Source organism: Eumetopias jubatus, unplaced genomic scaffold (genome assembly GCF_037043125.1).
Source record: "Eumetopias jubatus isolate StellerSeaLion01/CBP00866 unplaced genomic scaffold, mEumJub1_p1.0 scaffold_1, whole genome shotgun sequence".
In the NCBI taxonomy this organism is placed as follows: Eukaryota; Metazoa; Chordata; class Mammalia; order Carnivora; family Otariidae; genus Eumetopias; species Eumetopias jubatus.
The window spans coordinates 178,013,852-178,040,771 of NW_028274807.1; the positions used below are offsets into that span (position 1 = coordinate 178,013,852).

Genomic DNA, 26,920 nt, shown 5'->3' on the forward strand with positions numbered 1-26,920 from the left:
TAATCATTAACCTGAGGCTGAGCGTCTGCTGCCCCGTGTATTCAGAATTAGTTTATCATTACCTCTAACTACTGCCTTTTATGGTTCGGAAGAGCTTCTATGAAATCTCTTATCACCGGGAGCCTAATCTTCATTAACCAGGGGCCTGTTCGCTGATGTATCTTAGTGGGACCAGAGTAAGTGGTTTATGGTCAGTTGAGGAATTTTTAATAACAGCTGCTTCCAGAAAAATAGAAAGGAACAGCGGCTCACTCACTGCCATCTCTGGACCATGCTCACAAGTTTATATTCTCATGACCTACTTCCCCGCTTAACTCTTGGTAACCCTGGGTCTCTTCATTTTCTTTTTGACTTTGGGGGACTCAAGGCCAGTGGGGTAGAGTCAGGGCACCCTGGCAGGCAGTTTGGGCTTGAGGCTTCCTCTGGTGCCGCTTGGGAGTCCCATTTCAGTGCCCCTTGTGTTAACTCTGCTCCCAGCCAGGCCACCACTCCCCTGAGCCTGCCCTGGAACCTGGAACCTCAGGCCCTTAGTCATTTCCCTAGATGTTTTCCAGCACTCCACTCTCTTCTGGGTTGACACATTGCCTGTGCAAACTGCTCTGAAGAAGCCCCCTGTTTTTTCTTTTCTTTCCCCTCCTTTCCTCCTTGTAGGTCTGTGTGTGTGTGAGACTGTGTGAGACATTTTCATTTTTCTGATTATCAAAGTGCACATTAAATAAATGAAAGCCATACATGTCCTCTACATGGTGGAAAATCTGGAAGAGTTGGAAAGTAGGAAGAAAACAGCTTTTAAGAATCTAATTTTCAACATGCAAGCTGAGCTAATTTTCATTTCAGTGTCTAAAAACAGCTTTTAAAAAACATTTTAAAGGGCTCAACATGTTCAAGTTATGTGTTAAGGATGAAAGTCTGGCTACGGAGGCCTGAAGTTTGCATTTCCCCTGTAGCTGAAGGTTGAATAATCAATTTATTAAAGCTTTTCTAAGCCTCCAGAAGAGGTTTGTCTGGGTCTTATTTACCCTAGTAGGCAAGTTAGGGAAACTTAGGCTTAATTTATACTCCAATTCAGCATTTTAAAAAATCTTTTTAGAAAACAAGCATGATTTGGGCTTTATTTATGGGGGCAGAGAGCTATCCCCCCTCAAAAAAAACAACAAAAAACACTGAAATTCCCTTATGACACTATTAAAGGCCTTCCTTTGGGTTTTATGTTTCTAGGATATTGTCCACATAAATACATGCAACGTTAAAAGAATGTGAACGACTAGTAGCGTGTATGTTTTAGCCTTCTGAACCAAGGGTTTATGAAACTGGTTGAAGAGTGTTTTATTGAAACAAGACAAATATTTATGAACAATTCAGAATCCCCTGTTTTGAAATGTAAAGTGTGGTCCGAGTGGAGCACAGAGTTCCAGGTGTTTCCTGTCTGCATTTGAAATGCTTAGCTGCTTATTCTGGGCTGCCAGAGCAGCGCTTTCCTAGCTTTTAGTAAGAAACTAAGAATCACGCCGCTTTCCCGCTAATGCCTGAATGGCAGGCAGAAAGTGCTCACAGCAACATACTTGATTTAATGAGCACAATGCCGCCTTGAGATACGTATGTATGGGTATATTCTGATCTATTACATTTGTCATTTAATTAAAGAAAAAACAAACTTGTTTACAGAAGGAATGTGTTAACTCCTGCAAGTGTATAAGCTCTGCTTCTTAAAACACATTCGTACTAATCAGAGGCTTACTTTCTGGTCTCTCCAGCTTCTGTGTTGCTACAGTCCCTGGTTTCTGTGATACAGAAATATTATGTATTCGCCCAGACAGTTGGAAGCCGCTCGTATAAATACCGGGCATTGTGATTTAACTGTCAGCCCGAAAGGCCTCTGCTTCGGAAGGGCTTCTTTTAAAACTGAGCACAATGAGATGTCTGTTTTAGATGCGGCTGCCAAGCCTTGGTCCAAAAGCACGGATTTGTTTTCCCTTTGCGAGCGGAACTGCTCCTGAGAGCATGCCCTGCTTTGTCTGCCAGTACTGTGGACAGTACTTTGGGGCAGTGAGAAAAGCTGCCCTTTTCTCCTTCCATCTCCTGATCCTGCCCCAGGCTTGACACCCCGAGGACCTGATTTCAGCGTGAGACGTGCTGCCAAGTCATTTCCTTAAGGAGCAGTGGGAAAATGAGAAGGGAGAAGCTTGCCCCACAAAGAATGTCCAAACACCCAAGCAAGCCCAAGGGTGGAATGCAACCAGGATTGGAAGGATTGAGGAAGGGAATCCAGGCATACCCAGGGCTGGGGTGGAGGTGGCTTGGAAAGGAGGGCCATTTCTCTAGCTTGGACAAGACGTCCTGAGGAAATGCTACGTACCTGCTTCCTGCTTTGGCCCTTCTTGTCCGCAGTGGCTGGAGGCTTCTGCAGTAGGCTTCCTTCTCCGTAATGGTGAGCATGCAGGAGACCACATAAGGACAAAAAGGCTTGCTTATTCGTTTTCTTCCTGGAAGTAAGGGATGGGTGAAAAAATAGAGAATAGGAGAAATTAAGTCACCATACTCCTGTCCCCTTCAAAGTAGCTACTGTGACCATGTTGCCACATTTGCTTTCAGTGGCTTTTTTTTCTTTTATAGATTAAAATGTAATTGCTGAATATCCTTTTCTTCACAGTTTAATGTTAGAACTATAAAATGTTACATATAGAACTAAAGCCCTCCTTGGATCATAACCCTTTCTATTCCCATGCCAGACCCCTCTCCACTCAGCCCTTACTGTGAACTTGATATGTGTTCTTTCTGTCTTTATTTTTTACTTATGGGCCTTTTAATTGTCCCTCTGGTTCAGGCCTCTTCATAGAACACACACACTTTCTTCCTCCCCCCGTTATTGGATTCCTGGGCTTTTCCAAGCAATGCTGCTGTGAGCTTCCACGCACATTTCCCCTTGTGCTTAGGTGCCACCTGTTCTTCTCCGGTAGAGACCTAGGAATGAAATTGCTGGTTCTTGGGCACGACGTTGTGTGCAAGAGCACTAACTTCACATATATATATATATATATGTATCGCCCCTGACTATATTTACTGTGGTTGTGCTTGGTTTCTGTTGTGTGCAAGAGCACTAACTTCACATATATATGTATCGCCCCTGACTATATTTACTATGGTTGTGCTTGGTTTCTGGCCAGCCTATTAATCAACAGGAAAATAGACTGAAGAGACTATAAGAGATAGAAAGAAGGCAGTAGGGATCCTGTTGAGTCCTCAAGCTACGAGGATGGTTTCTGAGCTGGTTGCACATTTAGTTGGTGCTTTCCTCTGCCTCTGATAGGAAACATTTGTTTGAGGGCCTCTCCTCTCCGCCCCCAACCCCCAGTGTACAAATGAATCAGTCATGGCAGAAGAAACAAATGGCTTTTTGTTGTTGCTTCTTCTTTAAAGATAATCTGTTGTTTTCAAAACATTTGCAACTATTGCTTTCAAGGAAAGGTGGCAGGAGGCCCCTGGTTTCCCCAGGTGGAAACATTTGCAGCCCTTTTCTGAGACATCATAGAGAAGAGCTCCCCGTGCCAGGACTGAAGGCAGGAAGTTGTCTGTTTGGTATTTACTCAGGCGTCTTCTGGCAAGAATTGATGACTCAGTTGGAGCTGAAAGCTGCTGCTTGCAATTGCTCAGGAGGTTAGGGAAGAGGATGTTTTTCCTCCCAAGGCCTAAAAGCTTGAGACCCTAATTTAAAATGGCATTTTGGTGTGTCTCTCCCCAGGAGATGCTTCTGCCATCCAGGGCTCAAAGACTTGTCCATCAATAAGTTAATAAATATTGATAAGACGCCCCCTGGAGCCATAGCAGTGTGAGATCCAAAGGGACGATTGGTCACCATCTACTTCCAACTCCTTGGCTTTTATATATGAGGAAACTGAGGCAGGAGGAATTAAATGATCAGCCTAGTCCCAGATTGTAGAGGAGTAAGGGGATAAGCAGAAGGTAGAGAGCCAGCTCTTCTACCTCCCCAGGGCAGAGACGACTGCATGGGATCAGTGTCCTGCTGGATGCACCCCCAGAACATACCCAGCCCGGTCATGTGGTAGGTATTCAGTGAACGAGTTAGAGTTAGCCCGAGATCCTCCTCTCCCAGGGTGGCGGCTTTCCAACCTGAACATGAAGGCAGAGGCGCTTCATTACGGGGGTCTTGGAAAATAAGAAAGGAAAAGTCAAATACATGAAAAATGTAAATAGCAGAGTGAGCCTGTGTGTTTTTAAAATTATTATTTATATCTTGCCTCCTTCCACAAAGGATTTAAGGCATCTTATGAGCATTAAACCCCAGTAGCAGAGCCCTCTGGAGCTAGGCAGCGAATAACTAATCACCAGGCACCCAAGGGGTACAGGTAACAAATGCTGAGCCCCTAGAGTGGGTACAATTGTCTTTGCCGCTGCAGAATGTTTTTAGGTCCGTCCGTTTCAACCGCAATTGTAATATATAAATAGAACCTCAGAGGGACACTACAGGCTCTGTTGCCAAAGGTTCGTTTGTTTATTTTGTCTTTTGGAGGCGGAAGCCTTGGTTATGGCTAGCGAAGTGGACAGCAGAGAGAAAAATATTTATTCTCCAACTTATCAGTTTCATGTGCCATACGCTTCCCTTTCTCACATCTGTAGCAGAAAGCCTTTTATCCTTACATTTCCAGAGAAGTTGGAAAGACCCTGCTTTATATTCATGATTAAAATCTAAAACAGGCCTTATCTGGGAGCTAGTTCTCTCCAGTGACTGAAGGTTGCACGTTAAAGGCTTCTTGGCGGGTCTGAAGGATGGAAAACTATTCGCTCCTCTGTCGCCACCTGGTGGTCCCAGGGGTCACCGGCGGTCCATGAAAAGGGGCTGCAGGTCTGGTCCCTGCTGACACACCACTGTCCACCTGTCCGCCTGACCTGTTGCTCACAGGTGAAATTGGCCACCACGATGGCAGAATTCTATATGGAGAAACTTTGGTTGGCCTTTCTTCTTTCCTTCACATGGTTTTCTTCTATCTCTCTGCCTCTGTCCCCAGAGTTCTAGACAGGACTCCAGACTGATTTTATGCACCAGGCTTTGATAACCGAAGAGAGGGCAGCCTTCCTTGGCAGCTGCTCTGCCCAAGGTCTTACTTATCCAAGGCTGCACGGTTGGAGGGGTTGTGTGGAGGGGGCTGCATGCAGCTCAGCTGGGTGTCCGTGTGTGATGCAGAGAGGTTTTTTCAAGTAAGTTTCTAGTCAATAGCCATGTGTGTTGTGAAGAATGGAGAACAGGGTGGTAGTAGCTGTGTCTTACGGTCTTAGAGATTGGTGAAGGCCTCATTTCAATCCATCTTTTCTTTGCCAAGTGTTCAACTGCCAATCGTCATTTCTCGTTTGGCTGATTCTAATTAGAGCTGACATTACTGAACCCCATAATCTCTCCAAGTTACTGAAGTGATACAGTCTCGTTTCTCAAAGCACTGCAACAGAGAAGTCACCTGTCATCCAACAATGTGGAGGAAAAAACCTATTACTCCTTTATACCTTATCTGTACCTTATGGTGTGTATCTGTGTAGGTGTGTATCCATACCTGCATGTGTGTGTAAATAAGTGCATTAGAGAAAATGAAAACATATACACAGTTTTAATTTTTTTTTTTTTTTTTTTGTGGGAGCATCAGGGATGGGGGCAGAGGGAAAGGGAGAGGGAGAATATCAAGCGGTCTTCATGCCCAGCATGAAGCCCGATGCAGGGCTCAATCTCACAACCCTGATATCCTGACCTGAGCCGAAATTAAGAGTCAGACAACATCCGACTGAGCCACCCAGGCGCCCCTACACACACACAGTTTTAAAAGAGATCATTTTTTTCCTGATGTATCATACCCTGTACCTACTTACGGTACCATAAATGATAGTCTTTTTCATTAGATTGTTCGGGGCCTCAGGGCTTTTTAATGGCTCTGGAGTTGACTTGGGGCTGTGTTTTAACTCACCTTGCTATTATTATTGTCATTTTTGCCATTATAAACGATGCTGTGTTGAAGGTCCTTATATGTAAATCTATCAGTCCATTTATGCATTTTCCCTAAATTTCTAGAATTGGAATGTTTGTCCCATTATTGTGAATATCTCCCTTGGAAGGTGGGGGCCACTGCTTTTCCATAGGTAATATTGAGCCTATAGATCTTCTCCCTGCCCCTGGGTTATTTTTCACCTTTACTATGTTGATAAGTGAAAAAATGGCACCTTGTTATTTAAATTAGTACTTGTTTTACATATAGAGTTAGACCTTGTTTCACTTATTTATTAGCCAATTGTATTTCCTCTTTGGTGCAAGGCTTGTAACCTTCCCCATGTTTTGGTTGATAGGTTCATCTTCTATCTTACAGATATAGAAAAGCTTCATTTATATTAGAGATGATACCAACATTTTCATCTTTTTTGGAAACATTCACTCCCATTTCTTTTGCCTTTTCTTGACATTTAAGCAATACAAATAAACCATCTTTAATAAACATTGCTTATTTAATAAGTATATTAAATAATGCAGTAAGTTTCAAGCTTCAAAGATGTGATATATAGCGTATCTTTCACAAAATGGACTGTTTGAAAATTTTGATGTCTACTGGTTTGTCTGTCAGAATATGTTTTGGCTGATATGGTTAATCAGTGTTCTGCAGTTTTTGTTTGGGAGTTTTTTGTGTAATACTATAACTAGTTCATTGTGGCTCAGTTCTCTTAAAACCAATAATGACAAACCTGACACAGTGAAGAAAGTTGCATGAATGACATTCTTTGACCTTTTTTATTTTTTTTTATTTTTTTTTTAACAGAATATTTTGTTTAATTATCTGGTAATAAATGAGAAAACTTGGATAAAATAAAAAAGTTTTCCTAGGAAAATATAAGTTACCAGTATTAACAGAAATACAGATTTAAAACCAAGAAGTGTTAGTATTTGGCTGGCCAGACAGATAGGCAGACAGACATCTGGCCAGCCAATCTTTGACCTTTTTTAAAAAAAAAAAAAAATATTTATTTGAGAGAGAGCGAGCGCAGTGGGAGCAAGGGGCAGAGGGAAAGGGAGAAAGAAAATCTTCAGCAGACTCCGCACAGAGCCCGACTCAGGGCTTGATCTCACAACCCTGGGATCATGACCTGAGCCGAAACCAAGAGTCCAGACGCTCAACCGACTGTGTCACCCGGGTGTCCCAGGTGTATGGCTTAGTTCTTAAATCAAAAGAACAAAATCGGGGCTCCTGGGTGGCTCAATCATTAAGCGTCTGCCTTCAGCACAGGTCATGATCCCAGGGTCCTGGGATCGAGCCCCGCATCGGGCTCCCTGCTCAGCGGGAAGCCTGCTTCTCCCTCTCCCACTCCCCTTGCTTGTGTTCCCTCTCTCACTGTCTCTCTGTGAAATAAATAAATAAAATCTTGAAAAGAACAAAATCTTTGCTTTCAGTTCTGTGATCTCATACTCGTCGATTCCAAATGTGCCTCCCTAGGGTGTAGAGAGATCGTGGAATAGGAATGGGATTTGGCTATAATCAGAAACTTGATGGAATGTCATTTCCAAAGAGCCAATAGTGCTTGTTGGTGTTGCTACAGAAACCATTCTCTCCAGGTCACAAGCACAACTGCGAAGAAACATGGTTGTCTTGTTTTTTCGAAGTTCCCAGGAAGCCTCTTTGTGTATTTCTCCATATACCAATCACTCATGTTGTTGATCCGTATCTGAAAAATTAAGTTGTTATTACTCTTAAATTATTGTGTGCATACACATAAGTGATACCCAAGCGGTTATCTTTATATATAAAATTGGGCGACTCACATGGGTATGGACCTGCTTAATAATAAATAGTATTCTGTGGGGGTGGGAGCAGTTGTTTGTAGTTCTAGTGAGTTGTTGAGTCAGAGCATTACTTCATTCCTTGAAAATGAAGGGCTCAAAAGATGGAGTCATTAGAAAATATCTCAGATCTGTAATCACCAACTAATAATGATTTGGCAGATGCAGCATCGGTTAATAATGGCTGCCCAAGAAGGAGTGTTCAGATGCATGCCAGGCTCGGACTGAGCCCACTGGTGTGGCTGAGATGTTGATTCCAGAAAAATAACATTCTCAATTTGGAACCAGGAAAGTTGTCATGGAGATGAAAATCTTCCTGGTACCATAAAACCCTGCTTGTCATCTGACTTGAGCCCCATATTTGCACAGGTGGTTTTCCTAGCCGAGAAGGGCTGAGTAAAAACAAATCTATTCTTCCTGAATGGCGCCTTTATGTGTCCAAAAGAATATGTTTCCTTTCCTCAGCCCCTCAATTAATGACCCATTATCAGCTAATTAAATCACATGTAAATTTTATGTGAATTCATTTGTTACACAACGCTGGCTAACCCCCTATTCCTATGTGTTTACCCATATACGTGTTCTAATTAATGGTGAGAATGAGGTGCATTGGCTGGTCATCCAGGGAAAACAATAATGTACCCACAAAAGGCAGACACACATACACAGTAGTGTAATATTAACTTCCACTTAATAAAGGGCAGAAGTACGAATACATGAGCGTCTGGCATGTCCAGTGTGATTCTGGGATGCCGCATTTTGCATTTCTGTTCAAAAAAGGAATAACACGCTGGGATTTCTGTTTCACTGAGTTATGGTTCAGATGTGGAGGTTGTGTACGTAATACAGAAACACATCTGTCCCAAGTTCTCTCCCTTCCCCCTTGCTTTCTTGCCTGTGTGTCAGAGAGCAGAACTTGATCTATGTCTAAATTTTGTATAAAAGCTTTAATTGGAGGGTTTTTATTTCAGGCTGTGATGCCTTTCTTCCCCAAAGAAGTTCAAAGCTTTTACCAAGTTTCTTGAGACACACTCATGGTTGCATTGAGACAGTTGAGTTCAGACACAATAAATGCTGTGTTATATATTTAGAAATGTAACTTGTATTCTTTCATTTAAGACTTTGCAAAGTGCATAGGGAAAAGCGTTAGATGATGCCTTATAATCAAAAAGTACCAAACTAAGTAAGAGAAGGTGTTTTCGTTACTCGTTAGGTGAAGTTGAAGAGACAGCAAAAGAAATGCTCTTTGGAATGAAGCATTATGGATAAGGGTTTGATTTAAAATGAATAAATTGCTTTTTTTTTGAAGCCCAATATTTAAACTATGAAATCATACTTCCTTGAAGTTTAAAAATAAAGAACTACTCATGTGTAATGTTAGAACTTGGTTATGCATTCCCAGATGTTTAACCCACCTGTCACTTGTAAATGGAACTCACATCAGATTTATGACCTCAGTAGAATCTTCTAGGTAAATAGTGTACGACTTATACATTTGCTTGTAAAAGTAGCACCTAATAGAAAAAATTCTGAAGGAACCCTTAAAATCTAGATTTAGCCTATAAAGAAAACACTGCTATCCAAAACTTTAGTTTCTTTTTAAAAGACTGAAATACCAAAATTCTTCGAGATGACATTTTATGTTTATAATAAAACTGAGATCAAGAAAACTTTGAAATAAAAATGCGTTATCTAAAACAAAACTAGCTGTGGTAGTATAATGTTCTCTGACCAATAGTACCCATATATCCAGCCCCAACAATGCAGAATCACAACTGTGTTTTGCATCTCTTTTGTGCATAGGAAGAATTTCACTTTTTCTTACTTATTTAAAAGCATCAGAAAGACTGTCCTCTAGAAAGAACTGTGGTGTATAAAACATTGGCATAGCTATGCCAGAAGGTGGCGCTCTGATACCATACCTCTCAGTCATTCCTTTCCCCTGAAGAGAGGTTCTAGCCACCCTGTGCCACACCAGAGGATTTTCTTTAAGATATCACACAGCTTAACTTTACTAATACCTGGACCCCTGAGGGACTTGCCTTACATCTGACCACTTAACATCCTTGACCGAGCTGCCTTCTCTGTAACTGTGTGTTGAAAGTTGTCATTTTATAGAGTTGCCAGTTCCAGAACATAATGTACCACAAAATAAGAACTCCTGTCAAGCAGCCTTACTTAAGTGTGGGTGGTGGGGGAGGGGGATAATAAAAGATCATTTGGAAAGGTGGATATTGAATATAATCTTTAATGAATGTTGAAAAAAAACAATTTTACTTGTTGATGGCCTAAACTTAAAGAAAACTAAGTATCTTCCTTTCCCTTCTCAGATCTGACAATCCCCCATCTTACGGGAAGGCATTTATTTAGACACCGAAGAACGCCATTATGAAAATGGAATCTTCTCTATAAAAACCTATCATTTGGGCTGCAACCAAGTTATAATTTTGACTGAAAACATAATAATTACTTCAGACAAAAGGTTTTACACTTGATTCTGTGCATGAGTCAACTTAATCAAGATGCATGTGTGGTAGCACCTGATTTCCTCTTTTGTTGCCTGCTGTTGTGTTTTTCCTCTTTTCCTTAATGACACGACTCTAAGAAAAGGGTCTCATTTAGTCTAAAAGCTGGAGATAATTCAAGGAGCTTCATTTTTCTGACAGGTTGTGTTAGAATTTAGATGACAGTGTCAGCCACTTTGTTTCCACCAAATATGGAGCCAGAGGGTCAAATTTAACACAGCCTCCCTTTGACACCCTAAGAGCCTACGGTTGTAACCTCCTTTCTTTCTGACATTGTTGTTTGTACTTTTTCTGTAGTAGGCACACAATGGATCTGTATTGAATGAATCGTTGCTAGGTTAGAAGTGGGAGAGACTGAATGTTGAAGGAATAGTTAAGAGTTTTCTGCAGTCATCGGGGTGAATAATGATGGTGACCCATATAGGGAAGTGACAGAGAAGTTGGAGATGGGATGGATGAGCCCTGTTTGGGAGGCAGACTCCATAGAACCTAAGAATAAACAGCAGGAGCATATTTATTAACAGTGGATGGGACCCTCAGTAAAGGGTATCATCTCTGACATCCACTTCTCAGTTGAGAGTAGAAAGGACTTGGAAAGATGCCCTTAGCTCAGGAGGGCAGTGGCATGAGTTTAACCAGAGCTGGGCATCGAGTGGAGAAATTGGTTTGCTTGTTAAGACCCCCACAGCAAACCAAGGCGGCTGTGGTTTTGTGTTTGGATTTTTGCAACTTGAATGAAGTTCATGAAGTCATAGCAAAATTTCAACAAGAGTTTATAATAACCTGTCCAAATAGTTCCGAAGGTTACAAGATCTCTGAATCACCTAACTGGACTTTGGTAGGGAAGGAGTAAAGTATGTGGATTACATAAGGAATGTATGGCACCGTGCCTGCTCTGGAGAAAATTGGAATCTGTCTTGGGAGACCAGACTTGCACAAAGGAGGCAAAATCCAGCCATACTAAACAAGAAGAAACAAACAGGGCTCAAAATGAGCAGAAGACTCGATGGAGAGATTGACACTGGCTGCAGTGTATAGGTTAGGCATCACGGAGAAATCAAAGCTTTAAGATGGACAGATTGAGAGCGAAAGAGAGGAGCTTTCTTTAGAAGGGGTGGCTCTGATGGACAAAGGTAGATATGGCCTGGAACCAATATGGAGGTGGTTTAAAGGGGACCAGTCTTGGGTGGAGTTGGGAGCTGACAGGTGGGCTTGAGGCTGGGTTAGTGAGTTGCCAAAATGAAAGGATGAGGAGTTTGCCCTTAATCCAGTTTACAACAAGGAACCATTGTAGGGTGGGAGCAGAGCTTGTTAAAGCTGTGTTTTAGGAGGATTACTCCAGCAATGACACTGGTATAGACTGGAGCCATGGCGATTAACGTTCAGCAGGCCTAGGAATTCAGGGCCCAAAGTGAAATATGACATACCTCACATCAAAAACAGGGGGAGGGGGGATCAAAAAGAACTGTAAAAGGCCAAGTTCAAGTTCAATCTTAATAACAGACTTTTTTTGAAAAAAGCAATGAGGGCTTCCTCTGATACTCTTTGTAACCCCCATTCCTGTGGGGGCAGGGTTTTCCAAATAGTAAAAGAAATCTGACAGTTAATAACATCACCAAGAACAATGATACTAGGAAGTATCCATTAGGTTTTCTCCATGGTGGGCTCTGTCTAGGCACTGAGCATGAATTAAGTCATGTAATCATCACAAAACATAGAGGTAGGTAATGTCATTGTCCTCATTTTACAGGCCAGGAATTTGCAGCATGGGGAGGTTAGTTCTATAACTCACCCAAGAAGGTGCAGCTGCAGTCAGTAGCAAACCTAGATGTGAGCCCCTAGCACCCCCAGATCCCCTACTGCCTCTGGAAATTCAACAGAAGACTTCTGTGTCCTTCCTTCTCCCACTCTTCCTCCAAACCCAGACCTTCGGCGTTTTGGAGGATGCCATAGTATTGATATTTCCGTGGTTTCTTAACCATGTCTGGAGTCTTTGCAGTCAGGGTAGTTCCAGAAAATCTCATATCTAGGGCATGCACCCGAGAGCCTTACACTAATGGAAATCCAGGGCATCATCATGCAGGTGCTAAGCTGCTATGAGGACTCCCTGGGAGGCTATGGCAGGGCAGGTCTGAGAGCCTGGGAGGGTGGCTCATGCGTGGCACAGGCCTAGGTTTTGTAGGTTCATGCCTTTGCTCATGAGTGATCCTTAATCCCACTATCGAGATTCTGAAGGCAAACCTCGTGAGATTAAGGACTCAACATCTTTCCACAGCTCTCTAGGTGTGCCTGGAACAGTGCCTAGAGCCTGGTCTGTGTTGAAAGGGGTTAAGTCAGGAAGCATGCTGTTGGTGGGTGACTAAAAGAGGTCTAGGAAACTCAGATTGTTACCAAGCATGAGAACACACCATGTGGTCATTTGTCCCTTTCCTGGGGTGTCACTGGGAATCCCCTAGAGTCAACACATCCTCTTCACCAGGAACAGAGCTTGCTTCCCACGATGCTGGGATGGCGCCACCTCAGCTTTTCCCTCCAAGAACAGCTTTGCTGTGACGGTGCCGTAGATTTGGCACATGTGTCCCCCTCTCTTTGTACCACTGCTACGAAAAGATAGGTTGTAGCTAATAGCGATTATTCATTGTGTTAGATGGAGCAATTAGCAAAAGGTACTCAAGCATCTATTTTACCACTTCCCAGATATCTAGGATTTGTAAAATCTTTTGAGTGAAAGTGGCGTTTAAACTCTTGGGTCCTCTTCCGATGCCTAAATTCCAGCGGTAGATTTGTGCACTGTACCAAACCGCCCTTACGGGACTAACAACTGACTGGTGTACCTACCCCAGCTGCCAGGGGCAGGATCTTTGCAAGTTAGTTAGGATACAGTGGGGGTCACCCATTGATGGAGCCTAAACAAGGGAAGAGTGGTGTCAGGAGGATGGAGGAAAGGGGAGGGTCTAGGAGGTATTTTCAAGTGGAATGACAGGGCATGATGATATTTACCGCATCTGGAAAATGAGGAGGAAAGGGTGGATTTTTGTGTCCACATAGGGAAGAGGCAAGTACACTGGGTGCCTGACCTTAGTGTCTCTCAGGGAACTTCGGAAACAGCAGATCCCGCCCTGGAGGGGAGGAAGGAGTTGGAACCACACAGACTCCGATGTTATCTGTGACTCTAACCCCAAGTCTTCCCAGCTCCTACTGCCCTCTCAGGTCTCTCTTGAGAAATCAACCCATCACACCCTCGGGGGAGGATGGTGGATTCCTGGGGGCTCTTGATGCCTCCAGGGACTGTTTGAGCCCCTACTATGGGCCCAGCACTGTGCTGGCTGAAGGGGTGATGTGGCCCGGCTCCAGGTGAGTTTTCTCTCCCTCCTTCTGTTCCCAAATACTCTCAGAGGGAAGTCAGTTGCCATGTGATGTCACCCTTGTAAATCTATCTATGGGGTAGTTGAAACAAGATTTACAGTGAGTTGATAACTATTTAAGCTGGGTGATGGGTACATAGGATTTCATTATATCATTGCTCTACTTCTATAGATATTTGAGTTTTTCCATAATAAAAAGCATTGGTGATCACCCTTTAACACTTGAGCCTTTTGGATTTTGGGTTTTCTTAAAGCTGGATGCACCTACAATATCAGCAGTGATAATGAGGCATTTGCTTTAGAAAAGCCGCTGAATGTACCAAAAATCTGATCATTCATCTTCGAGATGATTTTCATGTATTTCCTCACTATCGATAAATACACCAAGAAAAGTAGGACCAAAACCCCGCTGAAGCAGTTTCAACGTTTACCTAACACTTACCCTGTCAAATGCATGTGCTATTGCTTTCCAAATGTACTTCCCCCCACCCCAAGTGTAAAGAGCAAACCAGAATAGGGAAGCAAATATTCCTTAATGGCCACGTTTAAATTAATCATGTTTCCTTAAAGAAAGCAGAATAAACAAGCTCCAAACCCAAATACTCTGTGGTATCCACCCAATTACTTTTAAGCTTGGAAAATAAGGCCCAGAGTGTATATTAGTCACATTGTAACACTGTAGTCACCATATAATTTAGTTCATTTGTTAACCACATCAATACACTTGTGAATCTAAAAACCTTACCAATTGCTTTGCCCATACATTCATGATTCTTCTGTGCACTGTGGCAAATATGCGGGGGGGGAGTATATTTTGGTAATGCTCACCAAGTTGTTGATTATATAATAAAACCTCCCTCTTGCATGTTAATTTGAGGGACAGACATGCCGTTTATTAAAGTTAGAAGTTAAATATTTTTTAAATAATGTAGGGTTTTTGAGTTTATATCCGGAATTTAACTTTTTAATGAGCCTTTTAAATAACTAAATAGACATCTTTGCATGTTGAGGAAATTTGAATGTGGATGGATGTTAGGTTAAATTAAGGAATCGTTATTGTGTGTGATAATGGCATGGTAGGTTTTTTTTTTTTTTAAACCCTCTTAGAGATACATTATGAAGTCATTATGTATAACATGATATGGTCTCTGTGATTTTTTTTTTAAGATTTTATTTAGAGAGAGAGAGCATATGCACACATGAGCAGGTAGACTGGCAGAGGGAGAGAGCATCTCAATCAGGCTCCATGCTAAGTGCAGAGCCCGAAGCGGGGCGTAGAGCCTAAGGGCTTAATCTTACGACCCGGAGATCATGACCTGAGCCAAAATCAAGAGTTGGATGCTTAAATGACTAACCCACCCAGGCACCCCGATGATTTTCTTTAAAAGATGCCAGGAAATACAAAGAATGAGAGTGGGTAGATGAACCCAGAGTGACAAAAAGTTACTAATAGTTCAAATTGTGTGTTGGGTACATGGGAGTTCATTAGGTTATTCTCTCTACTTTTATGTATGTTTCAAGATTTCCACAATAAAATGTTAATAACAAATCAAAAGATAAATAGAAAAATTGGACTATATACCCCTGGGAGGAAGTAAAATGGGGTAATTGCTCAAGAGGCATCAGCAGTTTGGAGAATGTTCTTAAGAATGGTGGGTATGTGGGTATTTAATTCACTATTCTTTGCACCACATTCACTGTGTGTATGTGTGCATTACTTTGTATGTATCATACATTCCATTTTAAAAATGAAGTTTATCTTTCTGGAACAGTTTTGTTGTTTCAAATACAGAGCTTGACTGTGACTTAGTGTCTTTTGGACTGTACTCTGACATCAGCAATCCTTATAATTAACACATCAGCTAAGAGCAAGTATAATATACAATGCTGAAATTTTTGACTTGGGGGAGAATAGGGTCTCTGATTGAGTCAAACATAACTGTTGAGTACTAGCTATGGTTTCTGTCTTAATTGGGCAGCCTTCCTTAAAGCTACAACAATTTTTGAAAAGCAAAATAATAATAATAATAATAATCTAACTCTTTAAAAATGAAGGGAAAAAAACAACTTTGGTTTATGATAGCTTTTCTTTGGAGCTATGTTTTTGTTTGTTGTCCACCTTTTCTTATGTAACAGCTACTTGACTGAAAAAATGAGTATGAATCAACCCAAGAGAAGTCCTTGACTATTTGTATAAAAGAGGCGTGTTCCTGGATGTTCATTACAATGTTGTTTGTAGTAGGGAAAAAAAGACCAGAAGCATCCCAAATACCAATCAGTCAACAAGAGAATAAAGTATGGAATTTAAAATAACGAGACAGATAGATATGTACTAACTAACAGGGAAAGATCTCGAATATATACTACTACTGGGAGAAGAAAGAAGTTACAAATACTATATAATGTTTGGCAGCATTTGTGGAAAGACTCCTACATACCCAGCAGTATAGATGTATAAGGAAAGAAATCTGGGAGGCACACCCCAGTCAGGTGACACTGGTTTCTTCTTGGAGAGGAGTGGAGGAATTTTGGGTAAATCGGTTTGTTTGTTTGTTTGTTTGTTTTTACAAACAAAATGTTTTCTTATATTACTTGAACAATTAAAAATTATGTAAAAGGTAAGACACCTGCTAAGTACATCTTACTATTGAAAGGAGTTCTTCAATAAATCATTTTGTAAAGTGGTTGATTTATTTATTGGTTTTTCAATATCGGGGTTTTTTTTCTTTTTGGTTCGTAAAAAGTAAGCTTTGGTTTACATTGTGGCCATGCTGCGGAACCAGAAATCATATCCTTCATTAAAAAAACTTACAGTCTTTAGATTTTGTCTTTTGACACTGAAGGAACTAAGTAAATACATGGGGTTACATAAGTGTCTTTAAAATAATGCAGAAGAGAAAGGTCATAGGTGGGCAAAAATTACCTTGTAAATTAAGCTTCTTAAAGAAACCAAAGACTTATGTCCAAAACCAACAGCTCTTAAATATTCCGTTTCAATGAAAACAATTCACCAGCAGTTGCCATGAAACTTTCGCAAATGGTATTTCATAGATTATAAGGATTTCCCTTTATAAGTGTCATATGAGGTTTATTTGAATTATTTTATTGCTGTTTTGCATCAGAGCAAGTGACTTGACATAAGGTAGACATAGATTTTATTCACACCTCTTCCCCGGAGTAGCTGTCTGCAAACGTGTCAGGACTGTCCCGCTCTGAGCTTCACAGTTAACGAAGGGAAAGTGAGTTATTTTAGGGAATGGTTAGATTTGGACATGTGGTCAAAATCAGTTGTCTAATGAATAATGTCAGAAGATAGGAATACACAGATAATGAAAACAGCCTTTTACTTTTTAATTGTCTAATTTGATCTTGTGGTTTGTAGGAAGAAAGCCTTAGTATGCATTTAAGGTATTTAACTAAAAGTACAGTGGTGCTCAGTGAAGAAAGATAATATTGGTCAGGATTCTCGGGAATGCATGTGTCAAAACCCCAGCCCAAGTTGGCCTCAGCAGTAAACAAAACAAAACAAAGGACACATGGCCGTTCATTGGCTCCAGCAATGGAAAAATACGAGCATATCTAGTTTAGGCTCAACTAGATCCAACTCTTCAAATTTCGTCATCCAACATAGATCTCTGCATTTCTCAGCTGTGCCTAACTCTGTTGGTTTCATTTTGGGCCTTGTTCTTCCCACAAGGTGGTAAAAATGGCCCCTAGCATTTGGCAAGACTGATCTTATCAGCCCAGCACTCACAGGGTGAAAGCAAGTTCTCTTCTTGATCATTTCCCCAAAAATCTCATGGCAGTCTCTCACTGTACCAGTTTAGGTCTGTGCCATCCTTGAAGCAATCACTGATGCCAACAGTTTGTAGCAATCTTATTGGCCATGCTCATCTCTGGAACTAGTGATGGGGTCAAGTTTAGCTGAACCATGTTCAAAGGAGGAGGGAGGCATTGTTGCCCAAGGTGAAATAAGGAGCTCTTGCCAAGTAGGAATAAGGGGTAGGCAGAAAGAGTGATGTGTTACAGAATTACCAGGTATTTGAGCCTGCAGTCTATGTGGTTTTTTACCAAGGGCTCATATTGTGTGTGTGTGTGTGTGTGTGTGTGTGTGTGTGTGTGTGCGTGCGCACACGCACAAAAACACAGGCACACACCTACATATACATCCCCCTCATCTCCTAATCTGCTAGGGTGCTGTTTCGAGTGGTGTATGTTTGGGTCAGGAGTCCTACTCTGTCAGGTTTAGAGATGCTTCCAAGATGGTACCTGATCTTCCACCTTACAGTTTCAGAGTCAGTCATAGGCTCCACGTAGATGAGCTTATGAGTATTGTCATTGTCTCTCCTACCGGTTGTTTCCTTCTGTCACGTAGCAGGAAGTTCTCCCATCATACCTGCCCTCCCATTTCCATGGGGCTGCTCAGAAAGACAGAACATAAAGAGTATGGAGAGACCTCGGGCATCCCACAGGTTGCTGAGGATCCACCTGGGCTTTTGGGAGCCTTGAGCTCCAGGAGAGGTCCCTCTGGGGCCAAGAAGAAGGTGTGGAATAAGAAGGGAAACCAAAGAGATGGGGGCCCCGGATCTACCCTCTTTCCCCCCTTTCAGATTTCATGTTGTATAAAATTGTATGTGAGAAATCTTTTCCGAGTTTTAAGTAAAAAAAGAAAGGGCAATGCTCATTTTTAAAGATTCCCAGAAAGGCCAGGTGGCGTAGAGCCTGAGTACCATACTGCTTCCTCCAGCACCTCTGTTCTTAAGTATGCCTCATCTTTTCCCCTTGCTGTAAGACCCTGCGAAGGGAGGCTTTCTCACAGACCTCTGCGGTCCCCTATTGCTGAGAACAGTGCCGTGCACGTAGGCGCTCGGTGAACATCTTCCACTAGGGCTTTGGACAGGTGGTAAATCTCGTGGTTTCCAGAGCATGTTCAGGACCAGGGTCATAAACGCAAGTGCCTCCAGGGGCCAGGGAGGCACAGGACACGAGTGAGCGAGGTGGGGCACCATGGGGGGCTTGCGGGCACACAGCCTGGCTTCAGACAGAAGCCACGGCCCAGAGCCAGCCAGTTACGGCCACGAGGAGATGCAAGGCCCCTGCTGCCTGAGCCTCGACATTTCTGTAAAAGAAGACAGCAGACCAGGATTTTCTGTGAATATTTTGATTCCTTGGGCTGGAAACCAGTTTACAAATTTCAGAGACCCCTTGAATTGGCATCCAGGCCTGCTAGGACCCAGGAAGGGGATTCCAGGATTAGGGAATACGAGAAACACCGGTTGAAGATTTCTTCACCGCTGGCTCTCAGACTTTATAAGATTTCTCTTTACAGTGGTGTGTGGGTTTTTCTTGTGGGGAAAGGAGGTCTGGAGAAGCACATGGGGGATGCAGGGGCTTCCCAGATTCATCTGTTGCTAGAACCACAGAGCATCTTGAGAGACACAGGGACACTGGACCTCTGGTCTAATCAAGACCTTTCCATGTGAGGTCCTCTTCTGTTCTTCCCAGTGACTGATCAGTACCCTCGCCTGAATTAACAACTCCCTTCTCTTACAACCTCACACTCACAGTTTCAAAAATCTGTGTGAGCAACTGGTGCAAAGCCAACTGTCAGTATAAATTCGCATCCTCAACACACGGGCTCCAGGAAGCAAGTTTATGGCAGGTGGAGCCAGCTCAGAACCCACGAGCAGAGTGAACAGCATGCAGACATCAAGATTCCCCTCTTTGCCTTTTTTTTTTTCCTGTGGGCGGTGGGGGGCGGGGAGGCTGGGAAAGGAGCCCCTGGTGCACCATTGAGTCATTTATAGGCTAATCTTCGTGCAGTCCCTGAAGGGGGAATGACACGGGCTGCAGGAATTCCTCCTGAGCACCCCAGAGAGAATTTCAGTGATTTAAAATACGAGTTTCTGTAACGTGAGCAGGAGCCCCCGTGCGGCGCCGGGGCTCGTGCAGCCTGCCTGCCATCAGGCCAGAAGGTCGCGGCATGGGAGCATTTAGTAAACAGGACTGCTGGGACTCGCAGCCGCCTCCCTGACCCTTCCTGGAGCTTGCTGAACTGACCCTGACCTTGGAGGGTTTGCCTGGCAGGGTTTTATTGGCTCCTGATACTGTAGTTTCAGTCTGAGACGTGAAAGAGAGAGAGAGGTCCCTGTGCATTTGAGGATGGCTATGCCCGCACTTACGTCTGGCTGGGGAGTCCTCAGACTCTGTTTTCTTTGGCAGCCCACAGGACCCCGTCGCTTAAATTCCTTTGAAGTTCAGAGGTATGGAGACCACTAGCCACTGCCTACATTCTTTGTTTAAGGCAAGGGTTCCGTGGCAGGAGGCCTGCCCAAGAAGCAAGCCTTCATCAGAAAGGTCATTTTTGTCTGAATGTACCCTCACATCAGCCTTTTCTCCTCAAGTAGGATTGCCTGCTGATTCAGCAGTAGAGAAGAGTAACCCCGTATCCTCCAGTTTTTGCTGATGCTGCATGCATTTGAATTTATAGCTGGAGAATTGGGGAAGAATCAAAATCTTTGTTTGGCCACAGGTACACGTGTGGCTGTGAAGATTTTGCCCACATTTGCCGCTCTGGAGGTTAGGATGCCCGTGTCAAAGAAACACGAATCTCTCTTGCAATGAAAGATAGGAGAGGCTTGGAGTATTTCTCAGCTGAGTCACACATGGATCCAAAAACCTTCAGGATGTACTGGTTGTACCTAAACAACCCCCACCAACAGGTGATCTCCAAGGAAATTGCAACCAGTGTGCCAAGATGTGCTCAGCCCTCCAGACATACTGGGAAATGGCCAGCCCAGGGAGGGAACGGCCACTACCATGTCCCACCCCAAGGTGCCACAGTTGCGTACACCTGACTCAAACCCTCCCCTGGCCTATCCCCCACCAACGATGGAGTTGAGCAGCAGAGGTAGGGAGGAGGAGGCCAGCAGATCTCAGGGCAGCTCAGTGTGAGCCAAGCCTTCAGCACATACTACATTGTCTTACCCGATTTCATTTTCAAAACACAGATTCAAAGATAAGATCATTAAGACTTTTAAGATCGAGCATTAAGCCCCAAGCATGGGGGCACTTCTGAGTACATGAAGCTAGTCCTACAGGTAAAAAAAGAGAAAGACAGGATAACATCCATCCCCCCTCCCACCTCCAGCGAATATAATTCCTACTAAGGTAAGAAAGAAATAAGACCAAGGCAAAGAAAAATCAAAAAGGTGACAGACCATTGGAGATAGTAGGCAGGCGGCTTTTTAGATAATGGGTCATTTAAACCAAGACCCAAGCTATGAGAAGATAGCTAAGGCAAGAGTTGGAAAGAAGATTGTTCTAGGCAGGACAAATAGCACATGCACAGGCCGTGAGGCCAGAAAGGGCCTTGCTTATTGGAGGAACTGAAAGCAACTGGCTGTGGCGTGAGGAATGACAAGGAGAACAGTGCGGGAGAAAGTAGAAAAGATTGATAGAGAATTGATAGAGGTATTTGGGGACAAGCTAAGTTCAGTGACTCATAGCTGCCTTTTCCTTAAATCATACGTGTGTCTTTGTATACCTCATTCTCTTGGGTTAATTTCAGCCCAAAAGGCTCAGCTTTTTCACCCCAAGGAAACTTTTAGGAGAAATATAGACTTCTGTTCATTTCCCTCAAAGGGGGATTTCATCTAGTAGCTAGAGGACCTGTGCTGGCTTGACATGACTTGACAATTAATCTAAAAATCAGACCACACTCAGGGCCTTGCATTTGCCTTCATGAAATAAAAAAGCCTAATGCTTCGATCACAACCTTACTGAAAAGAGCTTATCTAAAATGGGAGGAAATCAGCCTGTACTAGGTATATGAGGTGTTTTTTCTGCATGCTGCTCTGAGATAAGAAAATGGTTTCTGGGCTTCTCATGAGGTGATGTTTCTGGAGGCTTGACCCTGTTGAGAAATAGCCTCAAAGTTGAGTGCTTTAAACAGTGAGCAGTAAAAGGCCTCACTTGTGGCAATGAGTGAGAAATCCCTGGGACGGTCAGATGGGTTCCAAAAGTTTTCCGCACTTAGGTCACATAGCAACGAAGAAATTATTGGCTTACACAAGAACCATTTTTAGACCCTCACAGAAATTCAAGATTGTGAATGTTTTGGCTATTTAATGGTGGCATATTTGTTCTGAATTTGCAAAAAAGATGATAGTTTCTTTTCAGCCAAAGAAGGCTTGGATGTCAGGAGAGGAGAGAGCTCTGATGTGTCCCAGATAGTCTCAGTGGTAATGAGCTGGGGTTGGGTAATTGTGACGTCTTCATCCTGTGTATTATAATGAACTGATTAGTCTACATCCCCGAAAACACAGAAAGGGGAGACAGCCTTCTCCTGGGAGTTGTGCAGAGTGAATGTAGAAAATGACAGTTTAGGTTCCTCTGCTCCATTTTATTATTTAAGTATTTATTGTATTGGTGGTGTTTTTCTAGGGGTTAAAAAAAAATATTTGTCTCCTTTGTATTTTTTTAAATTTTTTTTTAAGACTTATTTATTTTTGAGAGAGAGAGAGAGCACAAGCAGGGGGAGGGACTGAGGGAGAGGGAGAGAGAGAGAGTCCTCAAGCTGACTCCCTGCTAAGTGCGGAGCCTGACGTTGGGCTCGATCCCAGAACCCTGAGATCATGACCTAAGCCGAAATCAAGAGTCAGCTGCTTAACCAACTGAGCCACCCAGTTGCCCCATGTCTTCTTTTTAAAGAAGAACTTGACCATCTGATAATAAGATACAAAATTAAATACTATCTAAGTGTGATAAAAAAAATTTTTTTATGAAGTGCCTTGAATTTCAAAACCTAAAACTGTTTCTTAGAAAACATCTAAGTTTGGAGACACTGAAGCTAATAAAAAGCAGTATAGCAAGTCAACATTTAGATCACTTCCTTTTAGAAGTCAATATTGGTAATTTTTTTATCCTATTCACTATAAAAATCCATTTGATTCCCAGGTAAATAGGAAATTTTGAGTATTTATATGTTTAAGCAGTTTATTGGTGGTGGAGGGGATCGTATAAAATACAATGGACATAAACTTGGGAGCAAAAGACCTTTTCATTCCACAAGGTGCATTTACCTTATAATAGACTGTAGGTTTAAGGCTATTTCTTAAGTTGATTTATTAATGTCTTTCCAATACTTTTAAAATATTTGTTTTTTCTGATAATAAAATTAAATGTCTGACCTCTGACATGTCTGATAATAAGGTTTGAATGTCATCTATACCAGTCAGCTGCTGGCCGCTTCACAAATAATCACAACACAAAATATGTATCCGCTCTGCCTCCCAGCTTGGCCAGTGCTACATGGAGGAAATTTTCATGGACTGGATAAATTAAATGTATGGCTTCTTCTTTGTTTCTGTTCTTCTTTGTTTATTTTTATTGTGGCAAAATCTGCCTAACTTCACATTTACCATTTCATCTATTTTTAAATGTATGACTTTGTGGCATTAATTACATTGACAAGATTGTACAACCATCACCATTGATGATACCCAAAATGTTTTCATCGTCCCAAACAGAAACTGTAACCGCGCTAAGCCAGTGTGTGGCTTTTTTTGTCTGTTGGTTTAATGGGGTTGTTTTCGGCGTTTGAAAAAAATCATATCGGTCGGCTGAATGATCGTTTTTCTCCCAGTCTCCTCTCCAGTCTGTGAATGCCCTGCCAACTCCAAAGCCGTGGAAATTCCCAGCTGTGTACTTGTGCCTGGATTGGAATCCCACCCCTCCCATCCATGGGCTTTTACACAGGCCATAGAATTTGGAGTTATTGCCCACTGGAGCCGGATTCAAGCTGTTGACCTAAAAGTGAGCCATTTGCAGCCATCGGCATCTCCCCGACCCCGGTGTCTGGTAGCGTGTTGATGATTTTTCCGTTTCCCTCGCCACTCCCGTCCATCCTTGCCGTGTGCTGTTTCCCAGCTCCCTGTCAGCTTGATTCACTTACCTTCCTCTGATGAAGATAAAGTTTTTTTGCACGAAAGCTGCTCAGCCACATCCCTTGCTGTGTGTTGGCAAGGGCACTGGTAATAGCTTTAAAATTCACTTAAAGAAATTGGAAACAGTGAGTCACATGCCATCATTGTCAGACACGTGTTAATTACTTGATAAAGATGCTACACGGGCTGCCTCTTGGTTGTAATTATAGGTTTTTATCAGCCTTGCGTTGCCTGTAAGTTTTTCCAAATTTCTTTTTAAAGATTAGGAATGGAGATGGGTAGATCAACACACATCAGATTACCTGCCAATTTTCCCAAAATTGACTTATTTAATTGTCATCCTTTGCACGCTAGCTACATTTCTTGTGGTGCCTACATTTAAAAAAAAAATTTTTTTTTCATGGTCTTATAGTTTAAAATGAACATTTCCTGCTATCAGTAAGTTTGGACTTGACAGAGATCTCATTCAGGAAGTTGTTGTAAGAATGAAATACTACCCTCTATCCTAAAATGAGGGCTTAATTCTTTGTGATGCAAACTACATTTGACTTTGAAGCTGCCAGACATTTAGTAGCCATCAGCGGTAAGTAAACTGCTACCATGAACAGTCTGAGGTAGGAACTATATCTGAACTACTCACATATCCTTCTGTCATTGGTGCAAATTCTGTAAGGGCCGCATTCTCAAAGGATGTAAAGAGAATTTGAGGAAAATATTTCCCATCCCATCCTGTTGATGAGGTTAAAAATTAAATTGTGAAATTAAATAATTCTTCCTTATCCTTGTTTTACGAGTCAGAGAACTGAGACCCATAGAAAGCTCATTTTCATCACCCAGGTATATTTGTTGGAAATTGGGGAAAGGAAGAAAGATTAGGATATATGCCTTTCTGGCTTCATTTTAAGGTTAAAGTCACTCCTTCTGTTGTAATCTCATTACACTTTTTTTTTTTTTTAAAGATTTTATTTATTTATTTGAAAGACAGAGAGAGCACAGAGGGAGAGGGAGAAGCCGACTCCCTGCTGAGCAGGGAGCCCAACATGAGGCTCGATCCCAGGAGCCTGAGATCATGACCTGAGCTGAAGGCAGCCATTTAACCGACTGAGCCACCCAGGCGCCCCCTCATTGCACTTTTTGTAGGAGAATGTTTGCTCTCCCTGTTTCTAGGTGCCTTCCATTCTGCTCACACAGAAGTCCAAGCCTCCAGCCTCCAGCTGACCAGCTTCTCAGACTTGAATACGCAAACCCATCAGCTGAGGATCTCGCTAAGGCCCAGGTTCTGATTCATTTACTCTGGAGAAAGGGGCCTGAGATTCTGAATTTTTAACAAGCCCATGGGTGATGCTAATGCAGCTGGCCTGGAGACCCACCGGGCATAGCAAGGCTCTGGGTTTCACTCCTTTCCTGGACCACACTTTCCTCCCCTTGATGGCACTGCCTCATCTCTCTCTCTCTCCTTCACTGCCAGTCATCTTGAAAGAACAGTCTATCCCTGCTTTCTTTTTTGACTTTCTGTGTCACAGTCAGACTTCTTTCCCCAGCTCTGTCCTGAAGCTCTTGTGACAGATGACACTGGAGGACCTTTCTGCCATTTCCACCCCAGATCCCCCATCACCTTTGACAGGATTGTTATACCCCTTTCCTTAGTCCCTACCTCCCCCACAATCCTTTTGTTACACTACGTCCAAGAGTTGAAATTTTTCTAAAACTGATGTGCTACATCTTTTCCTCATGGAGGCAAGTTCTTCTGGCCGCTGTATAGTTCCAGTTACTTAGCCTGGTCCCCAAGGCCCTTCCCAGCCTCTCCCAACCCACTCACATCTCTAGTCCACTCCAACCCAAGCCTGACACACCAGCCATCCTGTGTGGCAGGTCCATCCAGGTGTGTCATGGTCCTGTGTCTCTCTCTCCACTGTCCCCTCCATCTGGAACACCCTTCCTGGCCTTGTCAGCTAAACCCAACTCATCTTTTAACTGATGGGTTTGCACTTGTTATTCCTAGAAAAGGGACGAAGAAAATTGACTTTCTGTCCATCCTCTGAAAACAAATCAGGGAAAAGCAAAAGCAGAGTATTTCACTGGTAATTCTGAAGCAGAGTTTACTGATACCATCAGTGGACTTTTTTCCCCACTAAGTTCTTGGTTAGGCTGTGGTTCCAAGAAAGCAGGACCAAATGCTTAGTAGACATAATTATATCTGTAGCTTCTTGCTAAATCCTTCCACACTGTTTTTCTATAAGTCTCTGTGTTGTGAATATCATGATCAACCAGATAAGTGACCTCACTTTATAGCATCTGCAGTTAACTTACATCACCTCCACATTTGCCTTTTTAAAGAACAGGCATATATTTGCCTAACTACAGGGCAGCCACATTACCCAGACAAGAGCTAGTGACAGGAAACTGAAAAGAGCCTTATGAGAGCCCCTGTCATAACAACTGGTGAACTAAAAAAGAAGTTTCTCCTCTTCTGTAAGTACTTCAGCGTTGGTGAGCCCAGGACACATTTCTTTCCTGGGACAACTGACAGCACTGTGAAGACATCATTGACAGAGCATCCTGATCGCAAATGTGCACCCAGCTAAAATGCTTTATGTTAACTGCTGTTTCTCGCATCTTCATCATGTTGACTTTGCAGGCAGGGAGAGTGAGTTCAAGAAGGCACATCCTTGTGGCTTCATATGGACTGCTTCAGAATAATCCCTTAGATTTTTCTTGGTGACATTCTCCCTTCTGTGTGCTTTGATCAGCCACTCAGGTGCCTGGGATATCTGTGACAACTATAGTAATCTTTTCTTCTTTAATCAACCTTCTCTGAAGTAGAGGGAAGTTTTCATCTTCTACTCTGGATTATGAAGCAAAGGCAAGGTATGCATGTTTATTCCCTAATGCACAAGAACATTTTACTTTATTTATAATAAAATAGGAAACCATCAACAGCAGTTCCCTAAGCCCTCTGGTGTCCAGGGATAGTCATGCTCCTGTAATGAGGAACGCTGGAGAGAGGTTAGATACTTTGGATTGCCCCAAGGCACGTACGATAGTTTCTGGATCTGCCTGGCAGAAAGACCGGAAATATTCTGTCCTCAGAAACCGTTTTAAGTTCAAGATCCATCAAAGGCTGTATTACTGTATAGTCGTGTCTGGCAACCCAAGGTCCTTTTATTGTTTTTTTGTTTTGTTTTGTTTTAAAGATTTTATTTATTTGACAGAGAAACACAGCGAGAGAGGGAACACAAGCAGGGGGAGTGGGAGAGGGAG

At 42.6% G+C, this 26,920-nt stretch overlaps 1 protein-coding gene across 1 annotated transcript in view; it reads left to right on the forward strand.

Annotated features, from left to right (window-relative positions):
• Positions 1–26,920, forward strand: part of PDZRN3 (PDZ domain containing ring finger 3) — a 240,091-nt gene that overhangs the window by 122,291 nt on the left and 90,880 nt on the right. The gene's annotated exons all lie outside the window — the stretch shown is intronic.